Here is a 19,274-nt window from a genome sequence, read left to right as displayed (position 1 = left end):
GTAACATACCGATGACAAAGGGAACAACGTATGTTGTTATGCGGTCTGACCGATAAAGATCTTCGTAGAATATGTAGGAGCCAATATGGGCATCCAGGTCCCGCTATTGGTTATTGACCGGGGACGTGTCTCGGTCATGTCTACATTGTTCTCGAACCCGTAGGGTCCGCACGCTTAAGGTTACGATGACAGTTTCATTATGAGTTTATGCATTTTGATGTACCGAAGGTTGTTCGGAGTCCCGGATGTGATTACGGACATGACGAGGAGTCTCGAAATGGTCGAGACGTAAAGATTGATATATTGGAAGCCTATGTTTGGACATAGGAAGTGTTCCGGGTGAAATCGGGATTTTACTGGGTTACCGGGAGGTTACCGGAACCCCCTGGGAGCCATATGGGCCTTCATGGGCCTTAGTGGAAAGGAGAAAGGGGCAGCCCAAGGGGGCTGCGCACCTCCCCCCTCCTCTAGTCCTATTAGGACTAGGAGAGGTGGCCGGCCACCCCTCTCCCTCTTTCCCCCTCGGGGAATCCTAGTTGGAATAGGATTGGAAGGGGAGTCCTACTCCCGGAAGGAGTAGGACTCCTCCTGCGCCTCTCTCCCTGGCCGGCGCCCCTCTCCCCCCTTGGCTCCTTTATATACTGAGGCAGAGGCACCCCAGAAACACACAAGTTGATCCACGTGATCTGTTCCTTAGCCGTGTGCGGTGCCCCCTGCCACCATATTCCTCGATAATACTGTAGCGGAGTTTAAGCGAAGCCCTGCTGCTGTAGTTCATCAAGATCGTCACCACGCCGTCGTGCTGACGGAACTCTTCCCCGACACTTTGCTGGATCGGAGTCCGGGGATCGTCATCGAGCTGAACATGTGCTCGAACTCGGAGGTGCCGTAGTTTCGGTGCTTGATCGGTTGGATCGTGAAGACGTACGACTACTTCCTCTACGTCGTGTCATCGCTTCCGCAGTCGGTCTTCGTTGGGTACGTAGACAATACTCTCCCCCTCGTTGCTATGCATCACATGATCTTGCGTGTGCGTAGGAAATTTTTTGAAATTACTACGAAACCCAACAGTGGTATCCGAGCCAGGTTATTTATGTCGATGTTATATGCACGAGTAGAACACAAGTGAGTTGTGGACGATACAAGTCATACTACCTACCAGCATGTCATACTTTGGTTCGGCGGTATTGTTGGACGAGACGACCCGGACCAACCTTACGCGTACGCTTACGCGAGACCGGTTCCCTCGACGTGCTTTGCACAGAGATGGCTTGCGGGCGACTGTCTCTCCAACTTTAGTTGAACCAAGTATGGCTACGCCCGGTCCTTGCGAAGGTTAAAACGGAGTCTATTTGACAAACTATCGTTGTGGTTTTGATGCGTAGGTGAGATTGGTTCTTACTTAAGCCCGTAGCAGCCACGTAAAACATGCAACAACAAAGTAGAGGACGTCTAACTTGTTTTTGCAGGGCATGTTGTGATGTGATATGGTCAAGGCATGATGCTGAATTTTATTGTATGAGATGATCATGTTTTGTAACCAAGTTATCGGCAACTGGCAGGAGCCATATGGTTGTCGCTTTATTGTATGCAATGCAATCGCGATGTAATGCTTTACTTTATTACTAAACGATAGTGATAGTCGTGGAAGCATAAGATTGGCAAGACGACAACGATGCTACGATGGAGATCAAGGTGTCGCGCCGGTGACGATGGTGATCATGACGGTGCTTCGGAGATGGAGATCAGAGGCACAAGATGATGATGGCCATATCATATCACTTATATTGATTGCATGTGATGTTTATCTTTTTATGCATCTTATCTTGCTTTGATTGACGGTAGCATTATAAGATGATCTCTCACTAAATTATCAAGAAGTGTTCTCCCTGAGTATGCACCGTTGCGAAAGTTCTTCGTGCTGAGACACCACGTGATGATCGGGTGTGATAGGCTCTACGTTCAAATACAACGGGTGCAAAACAGTTGCGCACGCGGAATACTCAGGTTATACTTGACGAGCCAAGCATATACAGATATGGCCTCGGAACACGGAGACCGAAAGGTCGAGCGTGAATCATATAGTAGATATGATCAACATAATGATGTTCACCGATGAAACTACTCCATCTCACATGATGATCGAACATGGTTTAGTTGATTTGGATCACGTGACCACTTAGAGGATTAGAGGGATGTCTATCTAAGTGGGAGTTCTTAAGTAATATGATTAATTGAACTTAAATTTATCATGAACTTAGTACCTGATAGTATCTTGCTTGTTTATGTTGATTGTAGATAGATGGCTCGTGCTGTTGTTCCGTTGAATTTTAATGCGTTCCTTGAGAAAGCAAAGTTGAAAGATGATGGTAGCAATTACACGGACTGGGTCCGTAACTTGAGGATTATCCTCATTGCTGCACAGAAGAATTACGTCCTGGAAGCACCGCTGGGTGCCAGGCCTGCTGCTGGAGCAACACCAGATGCTATGAACGTCTGGCAGAGCAAAGCTGATGACTACTCGATAGTTCAGTGTGCCATGCTTTACGGCTTAGAATCGGGACTTCAACGACGTTTTGAACGTCATGGAGCATATGAGATGTTCCAGGAGTTAAAGTTAATATTTCAAGCAAATGCCCGAATTGAGAGATATGAAGTCTCCAACAAGTTCTGTAGCTGCAAGATGGAGGAGAACAGTTCTGTTAGTGAGCATATACTCAAAATGTGTGGGTATAATAATCACTTGATTCAATTGGGAGTTAATCTTCCGGATGATTGCGTCATTGACAGAATTCTCCAATCACTGCCACCAAGCTACAAGAGCTTCGTGATGAACTATAATATGCAAGGGATGAACAAGACTATTCCTGAGCTCTTCGCGATGCTGAAAGCTGCGGAGGTAGAAATCAAGAAAGAGCATCAAGTGTTGATGGTCAACAAGACCACTAGTTTCAAGAAAAAGGGCAAAGGAAAGAAGAAGGGGAACTTCAAGAAGAACGGCAAGCCAGTTGCTGCTCAAGAGAAGAAACCCAAGTCTGGACCTAAGCCTAAAACTGAGTGCTTCTACTGCAAGAAGACTGGTCACTGGAAGCGGAACTGCCCCAAGTATTTGGCGGATAAGAAGGATGGCAAAGTGAACAAAGGTATATGTGATATACATGTTATTGATGTGTACCTTACTAATGCTCGCAGTAGCACCTGGGTATTTGATACTGGTTCTGTTGCTAATATTTGCAACTCGAAACAGGGGCTACGGATTAAGCGAAGATTGGCTAAGGACGAGGTGACGATGCGCGTGGGAAACGGTTCCAAAGTCGATGTGATCGCGGTCGGCACGCTACCTCTACATCTACCTTCGGGATTAATATTAGACCTAAATAATTGTTATTTGGTGCCAGCGTTGAGCATGAACATTATATCTGGATCTTGTTTAATGCGAGACGGTTATTCATTTAAATCAGAGAATAATGGTTGTTCTATTTATATGAGTAATATCTTTTATGGTCATGCACCCTTGAAGAGTGGTCTATTCTTATTGAATCTCGGTAGTAGTAATACACATATTCATAATGTTGAAGCCAAAAGATGCAGAGTTGATAATGAAAGTGCAACTTATTTGTGGCACTGTCGTTTAGGTCATATCGGTATAAAGCGCATGAAGAAACTCCATACTGATGGACTTTTGGAACCACTTGATTATGAATTACTTGGTACTTGCGAACCGTGCCTCATGGGCAAGATGACTAAAACACCGTTCTCCGGTACTATGGAGAGAGCAACAGATTTGTTGGAAATCATACATACCGATGTATGTGGTCCGATGAATATTGAGGCTCGTGGCGGATATCGTTATTTTCTCACCTTCACAGATGATTTAAGCAGATATGGGTATATCTACTTAATGAAACATAAATCTGAAACATTTGAAAAGTTCAAAGAATTTCAGAGTGAAGTTGAAAATCATCGTAACAAGAAAATAAAGTTTCTACGATCTGATCGTGGAGGAGAATATTTGAGTTACGAGTTTGGTGTACATTTGAAAAAATGTGGAATAGTTTCGCAACTCACGCCACCCGGAACACCACAGCGTAATGGTGTGTCCGAACGTCGTAATCATACTTTACTAGATATGGTGCGATCTATGATGCCTCTTACTGATTTACCGCTATCATTTTGGGGTTATGCTTTAGAGACGGCCGCATTCACGTTAAATAGGGCACCATCAAAATCTGTTGAGACGACGCCTTATGAACTATGGTTTGGCAAGAAACCAAAGTTGTCGTTTCTGAAAGTTTGGGGCTGCGATGCTTATTTGAAAAAGCTTCAACCTGATAAGCTCGAACCCAAATCGGAGAAATGTGTCTTCATAGGATATCCAAAGGAAACTATTGGATACACCTTCTATCACAGATCCGAAGGCAAGACTTTTGTTGCTAAATTCGGAAACTTTCTTGAGAAGGAGTTTCTCTCGGAAGAAGTGAGTGGGAGGAAAGTAGAACTTGACGAGGTAACTGTACCTACTCCCTTGTTGGAAAGTAGTACATCACAGAAAATTGTTTCTGCGACACCTACATCAATAAGTGAGGAAGTTAATGATAATGATCATGAAACTTCAGAACAAGATACTACTGAACCTCGTAGATCAACCAGAGTAAGATCCGCACCAGAGTGGTACGGTAATCCAGTTCTGGAAGTCATGCTACTAGATCATGATGAACCTACGAACTATGAAGAAGCGATGGTGAGCCCAGATTCCGCAAAGTGGCTTGAAGCCATGAAATCTGAGATGGGATCCATGTATGAGAACAAAGTATGGACTTTGGTTGACTTGCCCGATGATCGGCAAGCAATTGAGAATAAATGGATCTTCAAGAAGAAGACTAGCGCTGATGGTAATGTTACTGTCTACAAAGCTCGACTTGTCGCGAAAGGTTTTCGACAAGTTCAAGGGGTTGACTACGATGAGACCTTCTCACCCGTAGCGATGCTTAAGTCCGTCCGAATCATGTTAGCGCTTGCCGCATTTTATGATTATAAAATTTGGTAGATGGATGTCAAAACTGCATTCCTGAATAGATTTCTGGAAGAAGAGTTGTATATGATGCAACCGGAAGGTTTTGTCGATCCAAAAGGAGCTAACAAAGTGTGCAAGCTCCAGCGATCCATTTATGGACTGGTGCAAGCATCTCGGAGTTGGAATAAATGCTTTCATAGTGTGATCAAAGCATTTGGTTTTATACAGACTTTCGGAGAAGCCTGTATTTACAAGAAAGTGAGTGGGAGCTCTGTAGCATTTCTGATATTATATGTGGATGACATATTACTAATTGGAAATGATATAGTATTTCTGGATAGCATAAAGGGATACTTGAATAAAAGTTTTGCAATGAAAGACCTTAGTGAAGCTGCTTACATATTAGGCATTAAGATCTATAGAGATAGATCAAGACGCTTAATTGGACTTTCACAAAGCACATACCTTGACAAAATTTTGAAAAAGTTCAAAATGGATCAAACAAAGAAAGGGTTCTTGCCTGTGTTACAAGGTGTGAAGTTGAGTAAGACTCAATGCCCGACCACTGCAGAAGGTAGAGAGAATATGAAAGATGTTCCCTATGCGTCAGCCATAGGATCTATCATGTATGCAATGTTGTGTACCAGACCTGATGTGTGCCTTGCTATAAGTTTAGCAGGGAGGTACCAAAGTAATCCAGGAATGGATCACTGGACAGCGGTCAAGAACATCCTGAAATACCTGAAAAGGACTAAGGATATGTTTCTCGTATATGGAGGTGACAAAGAGCTCACCGTAAAAGGTTACGTTGATGCAAGCTTTGACACTGATCCGGACGATTCTAAATCGCAAACCGGATACGTGTTTACATTAAACGGTGGAGCTGTCAGTTGGTGCAGTTCTAAACAAAGCGTCGTAGCGGGATCTACATGTGAAGCGGAGTACATAGCTGCTTCGGAAGCAGCAAATGAAGGAGTCTGGATGAAGGAGTTCATATCCGATCTAGGTGTCATACCTAGTGCATCGGGTCCAATGAAAATCTTTTGTGACAACACTGGTGCAATTGCCTTGGCAAAGGAATCCAGATTTCACAAAAGGACCAAACACATCAAGAGACGCTTCAATTCCATCCGGGATCTAGTCCAGGTGGGAGACATAGAGATTTGCAAGATACATACGGATCTGAATGTTGCAAACCCGTTGACTAAGCCTCTTCCACGAGCAAAACATGATCAGCACCAAAGCTCCATGGGTGTTAGAATCATTACAGTGTAATCTAGATTATTGACTCTAGTGCAAGTGGGAGACTGAAGGAAATATGCCCTAGAGGCAATAATAAAGTTATTATTTATTTCCTTATAATCATGATAAATGTTTATTATTCATGCTAGAATTGTATTAACCAGAAACATAATACATGTGTGAATACATAGACAAACAAAGTGTCACTAGTATGCCTCTACTTGACTAGCTCGTTAATCAAAGATGGTTATGTTTCCTAACCATGAACAATGAGTTGTTATTTGATTAACAAGGTCACATCATTAGTCGAATGATCTGATTGACATGACCCATTCCATTAGCTTAGCACCCGATCGTTTAGTATGTTGCTATTGCTTTTCTTCATGACTTATACATGTTCCTATGACTATGAGATTATGCAACTCCCGTTTGCCGGAGGAACACTTTGGGTGCTACCAAACGTCACAACGTAACTGGGTGATTATAAAGGAGCATTACAGGTGTCTCCAAAGGTAGATGTTGGGTTGGCGTATTTCGAGATTAGGATTTGTCACTCCGATTGTCGGAGAGGTATCTCTAGGCCCTCTTGGTAATACACATCACATAAGCCTTGCAAGCATTACAACTAATATGTTAGTTGTGATATGATGTATTACGGAACGAGTAAAGAGACTTGCCGGTAACGAGATTGAACTAGGTATTGGATACCGACGATCGAATCTCGGGCAAGTAACATACCGATGACAAAGGGAACAACGTATGTTGTTATGCGGTCTGACCGATAAAGATCTTCGTAGAATATGTAGGAGCCAATATGGGCATCCAGGTCCCGCTATTGGTTATTGACCGGGGACATGTCTCGGTCATGTCTACATTGTTCTCGAACCCGTAGGGTCCGCACGCTTAAGGTTACGATGACAGTTACATTATGAGTTTATGCATTTTGATGTACTGAAGGTTGTTCGGAGTCTCGGATGTGATCACGGACATGACGAGGAGTCTCGAAATGGTCGAGACGTAAAGATTGATATATTGGAAGCCTATGTTTGGACATCGGAAGTGTTCCGGGTGAAATCGGGATTTTACCGGGTTACTGGAACCCCCCGGGAGCCATATGGGCCTTCATGGGCCTTAGTGGAAAGGAGAAAGGGGCAGCCCAAGGGGGCTGCGCACCTCCCCCCTCCTCTAGTCCTATTAGGACTAGTAGAGGTGGCCGGCCACTCCTCTCCCTCTTTCCCCCTCGGGGAATCCTAGTTGGAATAGGATTGGAAGGGGAGTCCTACTCCCGGAAGGAGTAGGACTCCTCCTGCGCCTCTCTCCCTGGCCGGCGCCCCTCTCCCCCCTTGGCTCCTTTATATACTGAGGCAGAGGCACCCCAGAAACACACAAGTTGATCCACGTGATCTGTTCCTTAGCCGTGTGCGGTGCCCCCTGCCACCATATTCCTCGATAATACTGTAGCGGAGTTTAGGCGAAGCCCTGCTGCTGTAGTTCATCAAGATCGTCACCACGCCGTCATGCTGACGGAACTCTTCCACGACACTTTGCTGGATCGGAGTCCGGGGATCGTCATCGAGCTGAACGTGTGCTCGAACTCGGAGGTGCCGTAGTTTCAGTTCTTGATCGGTTGGATCGTGAAGACGTATGACTACTTCCTCTACGTCGTGTCATCGCTTCCGCAGTCGGTCTGCGTTGGGTACGTAGACAATACTCTCCCCCTCGTTAATATGCATCACATGATCTTGCGTGTGCGTAGGAAATTTTTTGAAATTACTACGAAACCCAACATCTTGTACATGACAAACTTGGCATACTCGCCTTTGGTCATCGAGACATTGGGTTGAAACCGAAACTATCAGCAATTCCATTGGTTTTATGATTATTATGATTCTAAATTCTAACAATATTTGGATTTTGTGTGCACTACATATGACACAGGGAAGCTAATTTTAAGGATTGCGCACCTTAAAGTTTACGCTGAACCACTCAGACTCCTTGAATGCATCAAGTCGAGGTAAGTGGTTTTTCCCAACCATTGACTAGACTATTCAGGTATCCATGGTTTTTCCAAAGACACATCTATATGATGGTCTCAAGTGTGCTTTATTCACACGAAACCATTGACTCATTATCCTGACATCGATTTCAAGCAAATCGAATGGATATCATTTGCAGAATTCTCCTTGAGTGCCTTTTTCTATGGTCCTCGGATTGAAGTTTAGTAATTTGTCCTAATGTCTAGACTCGAAATGGTTTGGTAGAATCCCATCCAAAAAATTGAGCTCATTGCATGATCTTTACTTTGAAATTGCAACTTACCAACTTTACGTTGGAGTCATGGAGTTTTACACGCTCATGACCAAACTGCATAATTTTATTCCCCTCTATCTTTGATACGTGGAAATCTACCAAGTATTTCCTATCTGCGGTAATTTGGTTACACACCGATATCATCACCCCGACATACATCATTGGCCCCTCAACATATAGTTGGGATCTATGTGAGGAATAACTGTATTACCGTCAATACCTCAAGCCCCTCACATGGGGAGTTATTCAAGGCCAGTATGTTGATTCAATGAGGAATATTTCCAGGCATTAGGGGGAGAATTCAAGTACCATAAAGAATGCCAGGAAATTAGTGGAATGTTCAACACATTTCTGCCTCATATCCCCGTAATCAAAGAGTTGAACCATGTGTTCAGAAGATTTGCAACATATTGCAAATAACCTGCCAGATTCATTTACTGACTATAAAGGTGTCACACAATCCTACAATCCTGCAAAGTATGCCTGAAAGAGTGGAGGTACCAACAAAATCCACTCCACTCCCCGTTCAAAGCAACAGGGGGAGATGTATGGCAGAAGTACATCAGGATTCAGCTTCTCGCAAGCAAGGATATCAAGGCCTGTGAATCAGTAAATGCAAGTTAACTTCACGTTGGCAGACACCTAATGGGTAGTATACACCCAGTGGACGGGAATCCTCCACCAACCCAGGTCATAGTGCACACAATGACCGGGATATTGGAATACCCGACTTAGCCGCATTGGGAAATAGCGAGCAGTCACCTTGGGTAACGATATTTCCATCAACTCTATATTGATATATAGATTCTGGAGAAACATATAACCGGATGTCTACAATTGTCGACATACATTTCTCAACTAGATTGCAAAACCTTTCACATGATTCAGGTCCAAAGACCATGGCCATGGCAAAGTGTGAAAAACACTCGGACTGAACTCAAGCAAAGGGTATAATCTAGGAAGAAATGATCTTGCTCAATAATGGGAAGGTATTCATAAGAAATACCTACACCAGTTTTCTTCTGGAAACAAAATTGAGAACAACGAGGTGGTAAACAAAGAGCAAGTATTGTAGCACAAGGGTTTACCCAGATACCTAACTATTCTCCAGAGGTGGAATCTCATTTCGATAACTTATATCATTGGCAGTACAAAATCATCTATCTCTGCAATTGATAGATGTAGTGATCACATATCCATGTGGCTCACTAGATTCAGACATATATGATTGATTTCCAATGGAATCTCAATTCTGAATCGAAATACAAAATGCAACATACATTGTGTAAAAATTAGCAAGTCACCATATGACTTATTGTTGTCGGTACATTTGGTACAACCGACTTAGTGAGTTCCTTTCCACAAGGATTACTCCTACAATGATGGTTATCCATGTTTTTCTGTCATACACAGTGATTACTCCTGCAATGATGATACATGTAATCATCTAAACGACAGAGTTTAAATGAAGGATTTGGGTAAAACCAAGATACCGCTCGTTACTACAACTTGAGCACCTTCACTCATACATTTTGGTACACTATGTTGTCTATATCCAAAATATATTGGAGAAATTCATTGTGGACAAGTCTTATACATCCATAACTCTCATGGTGGTTCATTCTCTAGACGTAGAGAAAGATCTATTTAGACCAAGAGATGATAGAAATGAAATATTGGGACTCAATGTTCCTTAATGCCATTGGATCCACCAAACACAATTGGTTGGTACTCAAGAATATCTTTCGATATCTTCAAGGCATCAAACATCTTTTCCTGGTTTTTCAGTTTCACAGAAATGTGAACACCGATATCATTGGATACATCGATGAGATCCCACTATATCAGATCGTAGACAAGCTTAGTGTTCCTACTAGGTGTGGTAGCCCTCTCATGAAGAGTCTTCGAGACAGACCTTATGGCTACATCCACCAACCATTATCTCAAGGATAATGTTTCTTGTGTTGCCCGGATGCAAACATGTTACATAATAAGCAATATCGCTATATTGCATATCTTGCAAGTTAAATCATGTGACTGATTTGTTCACCAGGTCTCTACCAACTTCTATGTTCTAGAAATGTGTTCATGGAATTGGTATATAACGACTTCGGAATATGCAAGAATCAGGGGGAGTATCTTCCTGAATTGTTCCTGTTGAAAGCATCATATTATACTCTTTTTCCCTTCATGAGTTTACTTTATAGGTTCTCATAAAGGTTTTTAATGAGGTAATATCAACACAAGACCATATGTCATATTTTCTGTTTTCCCCACCGGGGTTTTTAAGAAAGTATATTAGACATATTTATTGTCCTCTAAACTCTATGGGTTTTTCTCATATTGAGTTACACAGACAATAATCATTATATGTTGCGGCATTTTCTCCTTATTTTTCCTACTGGGTTTGAAGGAGTTTTGGCAACATATCAAACACCTCTATCCTCATTTTTCCCCACAGGGTTTTTGGAGGAAACTTTATCAAGATGACGTCTGCTCACAAGATCAAGCATTGATTAGGGGGAGTGTTAGAATTAATTAACCATGTGTTAATTATGGGATTAATCCCTGCTTGTACTAACCGCAGGCCGTTGTAAAACGGCCGCATCGGTTCTCGCCGAACAGGCACCTCCTCTGATCAGACACCTTTTCCAGTGGTGTCCTTTCCCTTGTATAAATAGCATATGGCATCTAATAAAGAAGAGACTTGATTCATTCTAATAACTATTAAGAGCATGGCAATTTTATTTTTAATGGCATGTCATTTTTACCTGTTTTTTGAGAAAAGCATGTCATCTTTACTATGTCCTTCTCGCCTGCTGTATGAAGTAGGCGGACCCTAGATGGGTTTTCCCAATATGGGTTCCCGGGACCGGGTTCCTGCAGAGTTTTTTTCCTTTTCGTCTTGTGTGTTTCCTGGGCCAATTTTCATCTTTTTTTTTGGTTTTATGTCTTATGTGTTTTTTATGGATTTTATTTCTTTCTCAATACATGTCCATTTTTCTAAATACACACTGTAAAAATTTACACATCTTGAACATTTTTTATTAATTGGCATAAACCTATTTTTGGAGTGTGTGAGCATTTTTTAATTGTCATGTACATCTTTCTGAAAGGCAGTATTTATTTTGTTGAATTACGTGAGCATTCTTTCCAAATTGTATGACATTTTCTAAAAATGTCACGTATATATTTTTGAAACACGTGAACATATTTTTGAATGCCATAAACATTTTTTATATCATGCTACATTTGGTCTATATTAGTTTAAACTAAGTCCGTGACAATTAATATGGATCATAGAGAGTACAATTTTGTACATGATGTTTATACTTTTATATTTCACTTTCAACATTTTTTATTTGTTAAACTCTACTGTGTTTTTGGAATAAGTGTATTTAGAATATATTTTTTAAATGTAAATAAAATGGAGCGAATGAAGAAGCGGAGAAGAAAAACGAAGGCCGGCCAAATGTATGGCGTTCCCTGCCTCATACCTGCAAATCAAGCTAAGCAGCGGGTGATAATTTTTTACACAATGTTTATAGTTTTCTATTTCACTTTGAACATTTCAAAATTTTAAGGAAATTATTATTTTTAAATAAATGTTTTTAGTTTTTTAATAAAAAGGTGAAAAAAAGGAAATCGAGCGAATGAAGAAGCAGAGAAGAAAAACGCTCTTTCTTTCATCAACTGAACTGCGTGCGTGCATGGAAGGGCTATCATCTGCACTTGAGAGGAGTGACTTTTCTACCATTGTGGAGATGGACTCTATTCTTGCAGTCAAACTGATCCAATTGAGGGATTTGGACAAATCTATTTATGCTTGGATAGTTAAGGTGATCAAGTATGTTTTGGGGATTCGTGGTTGTTGTATTACTCATGTAAATCACTCTCAAAATAAAGTTAGCCTAGATTTGCTAAATTAGAAGGACGAACCATGACTTGGGTTGGTTCTGGTCCAGATGTTGCTGTTGAGCTAGCTGTCGCTCAATGTATGGACACCATGAGTTGAGTAATGCAAAAAAAAAAAGTTTGCACAGAATTATTTTCAATTTTTTTTGAAATTTTTAAATATGGTTTCTATTTTTTTTCTTTTCAAAATAAAATAAAATTACCACACAAACTTGGCATTCGTTCCCTGCCTCATATTTTCCTTGCAGCGCTCCTTAACCCCAACCCCAAGCCAAGCGCTAGGGATAGGGTTCTGCCCGCCGCCGCCCACCTCTCCTCCTTCCGACGAGCATCCACGGCCGGCCCTCCGCCCGGGTCCGGGAGTCCTTCATCGGCTTCTTCGAGTCCAAGGCGCACATGCCGTGGCCGTCCAGCCCCGTGGTGCCCGTGGACGACCCCACGCTCCTCTTCGCCAACGCCGGGATGAACCAGTTCAAGCCGGTCTTCCTCGGCACCGCCGCCCCGGACTCGCCGCTCGGCCACCTGCGCCGCGCCTGCAACACCCAGAAGTGCATCCGTGCCGGCGGCAAGCACAACGACCTCGACGACGTCGGCAAGGACACCTACCACCACACCTTCTTCGAGATGCTCGGCAACTGGTCCTTCGGGGACTACTTCAAGGACGGGGCCATCGCATACGCATGGCAACTCCTCACCCAGGTACCTACCTACCTACTCTTGCTATCAATCAATCAATTAATCAATCAATCAATCAAATGTAAGGATGATGAAAGAGTGACATATAATTGCCCGTTGATAGAAATTTCTATTTCATATGCATGTATGTATGTATGTGCAGGTCTACAAATTGCCCACTGATAGGATTTATGCAACATACTTTGATGGTGATGACAAGGTTGGTCTCGCTCCCGATACCGAGTCAAAAGACATATGGTTCAAGTATCTACTAAATGAAAGAGTTCTGCCTCTCGGTTGCAAGGTACTATTCTGCTTGTGCTCTGCTTGGTTTCTTGGTCGACCTCCTTCCTGTCCGTTTTGCACATTATTATCTTGTATCTTCGTTTCTGTTGGGCTTATACTGCTGTCTGAATGTCCCTATTAAACAAGAAGAGTATTACAACAATGCATTCTTTGAGCAGGATAACTTTTGGGAGATGGGCGACACAGGTCCTTGTGGACCATGCACAGAGATTCATTTTGATCGTATTGACAACCGTGACGCAGCCTCATTAGTCAATAATGATGACCCTACATGTATTGAGATATGGAATCTTGTGTTTATTCAGGTTAACATGCCAGTTACTCTGTTTCATGTGTGTGCACGCCTATTTGCTTTTTATCTCTTCTACTATGCACTGACATTTGGCTATTTTATTAATACCGAGTTCAACAGGGAGTCAGACGCTACTTTGAGATCCTTGCCAGCAAAACACGTTGACACCGGAATGGGCTTTGAGCGTTTAACTTCTATCCTTCAGAATAAAATGAGCAATTACGACACAGATGTATTGATGCCATTATTCGATGCCATCCACAAGGTATTTTTCCCAGATGCGTACTTGCAGCTTCTTTTGTGCTTGTGAGTTGTGACTAGAGTATTTTGCTGAAGCAATAAATTGTTGCCTAAAGTAAATGATATTCATTGCCAATTCATTATGCATTATGAATGCATCTGGCAGGCGCTGGAATTCAACCATACTCTGGTAAAGTAGGATTCGATGATGTTGGGAAAGTTGATATGGCATATAGGGTTGTTGCAGATCACATAAGAGCCCTTTCTTTTGCTATTGCTGATGGTTCTCAACCTAGTGAGCTCATACGGTTTTGGCTAGTCAACTCTACGGAGGCTAGTTGTTTTGAACCTGACTGATTAATTTTAGTTCAGGCATCCATGTGTCAAAATCACTAGTTTGGGGACCTGAGTTGCATTTCCTGTTTTAGGACGAAATGCATTAATGCCCTTCCTATAAATATGAAGTCATAAATGCTAAATTTGTGTGGGTTTAGTTCATTGCGAACCATTTTTTTTAAATTTCAGATGGGCCCCTACCGAGGAATGTTGTTTAGCAGTATTTTTACAATGTTTCAGAGCTTTGTTTTGTGTTATACAATGATGTTTCCTTGTTCTAATAGGAGTTTTGTTGTAGGAAATGAGGGAAGAGAGTATGTTCTAAGGCGTATACTTAGACGTGCTGTTCACTTTGGTCATCAAAAATTGATGGCAAAGCAAGGATTTTTTAGCTCGTAAGAACTGTAACATGCATCTGTTGTATTCTGTACCTTTTCGTTAATGGTATACTTTTCATAGCCTTTTGTTTACTCGGGATGCTAAACATGCAATGTACGGCTTACGAGGATGACTGTAGAGATGTCATATGACAACAAGTAAAGAAACTATGTCACACATGATTCTAGCTAATTTAAACTATGTTCTTGAAGCTGGTATTTGATATGCCATTATTTTGTATCTTTCTTGTACAGCCTTGTAGATGTTTTTGTCCGAGTGATGGGTGATGTGTTTCCTGAGCTGAAGGACAATGAAAAGAAGATTAAAGATATAATTGAATAAGAAGAGGCAAGCTTTGAGAACACTCTAGCGAAGGTAATATTGGTTGCCAGGAGTATTTGCATATCAGTGACTTCAATTTGGCCCAAGTGATGTTTGTTGAAGTAATTTCATTGCAATCAAATCCAAGTGTTTGCACACTGCAGTGTTTTATCCTTGTAAACATGTGTTAGTCTCAAAGTAATTTAGCTTGTTTGTTATCAGATAACCTAAATTGTTTTATCCTTGTAAACATGTGTTAGTCTCAAAGTAATTTAGCTTGTTTGTTATCAGATAACCTAAATTTCTATTGTTGCCGGAGGCTCTGGGCCAGTTTATACCTTGTATCTAAGGTACCGCTGTTTTGCTCATGAGATACTGCTAAAGGCTTACTTTATATATATAATATATATTAACGTGTTGTGCTGAGTAACCAGATAGTTTCTTGTTTTGAGGCAACACATCCAGGGTGATAGTTTCAATCTTGGTTTACATCAGCTTAGTTCAATCACGATAATTAGCACACATGATAAATTGTCTCATCTTTTCTATGAAATGACCATTAGTAATCCAATTTATTTGGTTTGCACATGGGCATGATTCTGTTTATCATGCTTATATTTTAAGGGTGGTTCCTACTAGGTGCCTTGCTATTGTGTTTCATATATAGCAACAGAGACTAAGAAAGCTTACAGTTGAAGTTTAGTTGACCCTTCTTTTCTTAGAACCATCATAATATGTATTGTCCGTTCTTGTGGCTGTTCAGGCAGTTAACTGATTGTGTTGTTGTTGTAATTTTCAGGGATATGAGAGATTTAAGAAAGCTGCAGATGCTGTCAAGGAGAATGGTGGGACAGTACTTATTCGCCAGGCAAGTGCTTTGGTTTTGAATTATACTTGATTTATTTTGTTTTCACTAGAAGATGTTTGCACCTAATAAGCAGACTTGTAGTTTGTTTGTTGTCTGATTTGTTATCTCATTGATGTCCATTGAGAAGTGAAAATAGTTAGGAGATGATATAAATTGTGAAGTTAGAGACAAAGTATCGTGATTAATAAGATGCATACATTTCATATTAAAATAGTTGAAATAGGTTCTTATCCTTGCTAGATTGGTTGCATTGTCATCTAGTTTCTTGAAGTGAAGATTAATCTGAATATCTCTAGCCTTTTCTCCCTCTCCAGTAGGCCTCAGAGCATTGTTTTTAGGGCTTCTCACCTTGGACGCTTAGGTGGCAAGGCGTCTTGACAGTGCTTTGCAGTTTTGCCCACCTAGGGCGCTTAGGCGTCAGGGTAGTGGGTGCTCACCTTAGGTTGCCTTACCGCCTTAAGAACAACGCCTGAGAATCTAACTATAGTGTCATGAAAATGGTTTGCTGGCAGGGGTAAAAATGGTTCAGATAGCTACAAACTGACCGAACCCCTTAAAAATGGCATTAGGAACCAGAACTTGGATATCTGTCGGATACGTTGTCGGTAGTTATTCTCGAATGTCATTTTAAATATTGTATAGGCACTATCTGGTTAACTTGATCATATTCTCTATTTTGTCGTTCTAATTCTATGTATTCGAGAAACGTGTCAAAAACTAAGGAATTTGACTATTTGGTAAACTTGATCATATTCTCTACAGTAATGTGGAATAATTCTTTTCATCGTCCTTATTTTAAGAATAGGAGTTTACTGCATAGAAACATGTCTCTTAATCATACTTCGGTTATGTTTATCAATGTTCTGTTACATCCTGCTGAACTTTTCAAGTTTATATTGCTATCTTTCATGTATTGCAACCGTTATTTATTATTTCAGGATGCATTTGTTCTGTGGGACACATATGGCTATCCAATTGATTTAACTGAGGTTTGTTCATGTTTTCATCAGTAAATCTATTCAAATTAGCTTGATAGTGCTATATTTTCATGTTTATGCTGTTGTTAAAGCTTTTATTGTCTGTTTTTCTGGTATCGTTGTTGTTTCCTATCTCATAGGTCATGGCAGTTGACTTCGGGCTATCTGTTGACATGGAGGGTTTTAATGTTTCTATGGAAGAAGCAAGACAAAAGGCTAGGAATGCTCGCTACAAGGTTGTATTTATTTCTTCTTAAATATAAAACTTAATTCTTCACTTGTGATCTTTTATGCCATCCAAGTATTATTCCTGCTCTTTGCTGTTTAATAATATTGTAATTAACTAAACTTAGCATCTCTTATATGCCACTGACGCTCAACAATTGATTGGGCAACTTCTTCTTGTTATGGTTTTTATATCATACTTCTTTCTGATTTTGTTATATATGTTTTTCTTGCAGGCTGGTGGCAAGTCTATTGTCCTTGATGCTAATGCTACATCGCACCTGCGCAATCAGGGGCTTGCCAGCACAAATGATAGCCCGAAATTCCAACATGAGGTTAGATGCTTAGTTAGATTATTTAGTTGTGGTTTCTCTATTAGGTACAGTTCCTTCAATATTCAGTACCTATTTGGGATTTTGTAGAATTTCATTCAAGTAGTGAATTTACCTGGCTACCTGCCTTTGCTTGTTCTTGCACTGTTCATATTTCGCACTGTGGGTAAACACTTATATATTGATCATGGCGGATACACCTAAAAACATTTTGCAGGTACATAGTAGTGTTGTAAAAGCTATCTATATTGGCTCAGAGTTCATAGCTACTGCATCTGGTGATGAAGATTTTGGTCTTGTTTTGGAAAGCACAAGCTTCTATGCGGAACAGGGCGGTCAGGTACAACTTCACTTTTGACGGCATGTTAGTGTAGTTGAATGAAAATGTCAAGTGCAATCACCTCTCGAGTTGTAGTCATGCAATGAATTATCAGCTTACCTACTGAATAAGCATGACATTCTATTTTTTGTTGTAATTGTCATGTGGGGCCATTACTACAGGAAGAAACCCCGTCTGACATCAGCTTGATAATTACCTTAGTTTGCGAGTTAGATATTTTTCTATAGTAACTATTGAGCTGATGTCTGATGGGGTGTCCTCCTGTAGCAATGGCCCCACATGACAGTAATTTTGTTAATTTTAACATAATCATGTTGGTTGATTCATCAGTAAAGTAGACACATAATTTCTGTTTGAAAGTTATTATTTCATTGTAACCAGAACAAAAAATGATTAGTGCACCCTGGAGTGATACCTCCCATTGTTTGAAACCTGATTGGTATTGTTTGTTGTTTGTTGTATGTCATCCTAATAATCTACAGCGCTCATTAATAAATGGTTGAAGTAATGCCTTTTGTCATTAACACCATTTCGAGCACCACCTTACGGTTGTATCCAATCTAACTCCGAGGAAAATAGTGTTGAGGGCTTCGAAGTTGCCCATACAATACATTGGCTTCAAAATTTGGCAAGTTAATACCGGTACTTTGCAAACAAACATTGCAATTTGCATTCAACAACCATGGGTGTTTTCTTGTTTATTTGAAGTCACCATGTTGCATGGCCATTTCTTGTTCTATCCTGTGTGGGGTTTGGGGCTGTATATACATATGCAGCTCCCCTGCATGTTCAAGAGTTCCGCCGTGCATTGTATGAATTCTTTTGACATGCCGTATGATGTTTCTGGAATAGATCTATGACACTGGGAGTATCGAGGAGGCATCTGGATCTTTCACTGTGAACAATGTCCAAGTGTTTGCTGGATATGTCCTGCACATCGGTTCATTTCTGGAAGGGCCTGACTCCAAGGCATTGTCTGTTGGCGATGAAGTGAAATGCAAAGTAACATTCTGTACTGATTAATTCTTTATACTAAATTAGTTAACCTATGAAATTTGCTAAATTACACTGCGATGCTTCTATTACTCTTGGTAGGCTGATTACACACGGCGTACTCTGATTGCTCCAAACCACACATGTACCCATATGCTGAACTTTGCTATAAGGGTAAGTTTTCAAGCCTCTCAGATTTTATAGTGCATGCCTTTTTTTGTATTCATGATGGTTTCACTATTGCAAGTGTAGGAAGTACTTGGTGACCATATTGACCAGAAAGGTTCCATTGTTCTTCCAGAGAAGCTGAGATTTGGTTTCTCCCATGGTATACTGTGATTCTTTTTATATTGCATCCACTCTTTGCTTTTCCTCGGCTTGTCAACTCAACTGTTAGTACATAACAGGGAAACCTGTTTAGCTTGAAGATTTGAGAAAAATTGAGGATATAGTGAAGAAGCAAATAGAGGATGAGCTGGAGGTATCTGCACAAGAAATAAAATTAGCTGA

Source organism: Triticum dicoccoides, chromosome 4B, assembly GCF_002162155.2.
Source record: "Triticum dicoccoides isolate Atlit2015 ecotype Zavitan chromosome 4B, WEW_v2.0, whole genome shotgun sequence".
NCBI classification, from domain to species: Eukaryota; Viridiplantae; Streptophyta; class Magnoliopsida; order Poales; family Poaceae; genus Triticum; species Triticum dicoccoides.
Note: the sequence above shows the minus strand (reverse complement) of the source record.